Source organism: Frankliniella occidentalis, unplaced genomic scaffold (genome assembly GCF_000697945.3).
Source record: "Frankliniella occidentalis isolate FOCC.00 unplaced genomic scaffold, Focc_3.1 Scaffold50, whole genome shotgun sequence".
Taxonomy (NCBI): Eukaryota; Metazoa; Arthropoda; class Insecta; order Thysanoptera; family Thripidae; genus Frankliniella; species Frankliniella occidentalis.
Window position 1 is genome coordinate 313,671 of NW_026267180.1, and position 3,285 is coordinate 316,955.

At 53.1% G+C, this 3,285-nt stretch overlaps 1 protein-coding gene across 1 annotated transcript in view; it reads left to right on the forward strand.

Moving 5' to 3' along the window:
- LOC127749380 (uncharacterized) overlaps window positions 1-3,285 on the forward strand; it is a 34,610-nt gene that overhangs the window by 12,862 nt on the left and 18,463 nt on the right. The gene's annotated exons all lie outside the window — the stretch shown is intronic.

Consider the following 3,285-nt stretch of genomic DNA (forward strand, 5'->3'; position numbering starts at 1 on the left):
CCCGCTATCCTACGTCGCGGGCTTGTTCAAGAATACTTTACCGATCCCAAATAAAAGAATATGAACAGATATGTACGTTTTGGTTTACAATGTAGCCTCGACCGGGCGTGTGCTTCGTTGGGCTCTATTGGTATGACAAATCGCTAAGCAGGATGACGGCGTGCGCCTGCTGATGGAACTGATTCGACTTCGCCTTGTCGTTCGGGAGCTGTTAAGTAGATTCTCAGCTTGGCGATTAGTCGGGCCACCGAGCTGTGGCTGTTGCAGGGGAATTCCCACCGGTATGGTCACGTGGCCAACAGCGTCAGTCGTTTCTATCACAATTTGTTCTTCCTCGAAGAGGTTTTTTTTAGCATTCGGCAACATTTGCGGTTTTATTCAGCTGTTTCATGACACAAAACACCTGATTTCAAGACCTCTAAAGGATTCCAATTTCAGAGGATATCGTGGGACCTGTACCCCCATTTTAGGGAGTGTGTGCTCGCACCTGTGTGCAGAGAACTGACGTGGCCGGCAGCATGCAAAGGCTGGCTGCCGTTGTCGGCAGAAATTATCGCAAATAATCTAATGTAATCCTCGAGGCTTGATTTCAGACAAATGTCAGGGCACAGTATGGAGTGCAGGAAAAAAACGAACTATAGATGGCAATCTAGTGTATATACAGTCTGTAGCGCCTAATGACGCAGTGACGAGATCATGCTAGAAAAGAGTAATTTTTTTCCGTTTCAGGTGGTGAGTGAGTGCACGAGTAAAAAAAAAACAATAACCAAAGCCTGATATTTGAAGAAGAGGAGCGCATTTCAACCTCCTGATGTTTTGAAAAATGATACGACATAAAGTGAAAAATATATTTGGGAATAAGTTCCTCCATGAAAGCGAAAGTCCTCAATTTTTTTAAAAAAAAATTTGTTGTTGAAAATTTTCACTTGTGATTGTCCGAAAGTGAAGAACAAAATTAGATCCCTTATTTATTTCATTTAACGCGCGAGGAGTTGGCTACACTCTCGTGTACACTGTACCGAAATCACGATGCACGCCGCTCTGCGAGGCATGGAATATGGAGGGACCTGGGACCCATTTTTAAAAGCGAACAGGACAGCGGCGAATCAATATTTCATACGACCCACCTCTCAATGCCCCTTCGCTTTTTGGGGCGCGAGCAGAGAGTGCGGGACCCAAACGGCACCGGGGAACCCCGAACCCCACGGCCCATTCTCTCTGCTCGCCTTGGTAAAAAGGTGAGGGCCGAATACTGAAACAAAACGCGAGGCCGCCGCGCGGTGGCGCTGTTATTACAATCCACTGCCTGCTGCTCGGTATGGAGGCGACGTCGCGACGTCACGGGATCATTCGCCTGCAGGTTATACTTTTTAGCAGATGGTACCTTAAAAACCAAAACTAAACAGTTACTTTACTAAACCTTTACGGTTTCGTGACGATTGTGCCGAGATATGGTATCGACGGCGAGTGTTTGCGACATACTCTCCTTTCCCCGTTTCTCCCTCGTCTATTAGTCACGAGGTGTTCGTGCGGTGAATCATCATCGGTTCACACTTGGTTCATATTTATTGCGCAACAAACGTTATCAGACGGCGACGTACAAATAACAGTGTTGACCAATCGTAAGGCGGGCCGGCCCCGCCGCGCATGGGGGGGGCGTCTGGAAATCGGGAACCGGGGGTGGGGTGCGCGTCCCCTCACTGAGTGAGCGTTGCACCTGTGAGGAGGGATCTGCACTCACCTGCGAGCCCACCTGTGATGTACCTTTGGTCAGGTCGGCGGGGCTCGCGACGCACCTTCCATGCACTTGAGAGTCTTGAGTGGCCCAATCCTCGCGCGGACCAGATTACATGCAAGCAACTATTGCCTGATATTTTTTTTGTTTGTCGCGGTGAGTGTGCCCGCTCTAGCCCGGTGCTGCTCACGTAAGTGCTTGGTATCCTACGGGAGTGTGCCTCATTCTAGTGAGCTCGTTGACAGCGTTGCTGCCTGTCGTCAATGTGTGAGAGCTGGGTTTTTGACCTGTTTGACGGTAGGGAGGGTGAGGGCTAACCCCCCCCCCTCGCGCCTCTGCCCGGCACCGCCCCTGTGCAAGGAGAGCGGGACGCTCGCATGCTCTGCGCCGCTCTGCTGGACGCAGCAGGTGGGAATGACAGGTTTGCCCGAGGACGACGCGGTGCTCGGCTCGGAACAATTTGGTTTGACCCAATTTATCCCGTTTGGGCGGCTCTTTCGGGCGGCGCTGCTGGTCGGGGTGGGTCCGAGTGACGCACGCCCCGACGTGTGGTGACCCAACACACCCGGGCCCGGGGCCGGGCCGGCGGCGCTTCGCGCGGCGCGGGACTCGCCAAACCAGGAGGAGGTTCGGTCGGATCTGCGCGCGCCAAACCGAACTCGCGACGTGACTGCGCTGTACAGCCGGATAGCCTCTTCATTCTCTATCGATTCAAGGAAAAAGTCGAAAAAGTAAAGTTCTATGGCCGGAAAAAAGGGGGAAAACAGAAAAACAAAGAATCGTTGTTTTTGTGTGCACTACGCGCGATGATAACTAACTTAGCTCGCCTGTGCTTCGCTGCGGCTGCGCGGTGGCCGGGCGCGGCCCTCTCCAAGCAGTCCTCCACCCTCCTGGTCGCGTGGATTCGGAATTGTGACTCGCACTGCCGCGCTGCACCACACACGGCAACAAATGAGGTGCCGTGTCGCAATACAGTCGCTGTGTCTGTGTACGCGCGCGCGCGCACCGACTGCCGAGGTGAATGCGTACATTTCGTGAGGGCCGCATTCGGCCGCATTACTGTATTGTCAACCGGGATTGCGATAGATTCTTGACCTCGCCGCCGCCGCCGCCCGGCCGGGTTTGAGCAGCGCGTGGTTTCGCCCTCCTGGTTGGTGATCCATACTGGTCTCCCGCGATCATGTTTCCCGCGACTGTGTATGTCTTTCGACCGAGGGGGCAAGAACTCATGCCTGGGGATCATCAGGATGAAAAATCAATCGAAACCAACAGAAATCGCTTGAACTTAGCAGGAAGCTGGTAGAACTGATACAAATTAGTCGAAATAAGTGTTTGCTACAACTAGAAAACCGAAGGGAATGAATATAGGCTAAGCGGAGGGGAATCAAGTATTTCGGGGACACATGAACAGAGGGAGTTACTGCCACCTCGCTCCCGACTGTGTCTCCCGGCTGTGTCGCAGTGTATAGAGAGACACTGGATGGACACATCGTCCTGGTGTCGCCTCCTGGACGCCGGGCTACGCCGGCCCATCTGCCCATGGCGCCCCC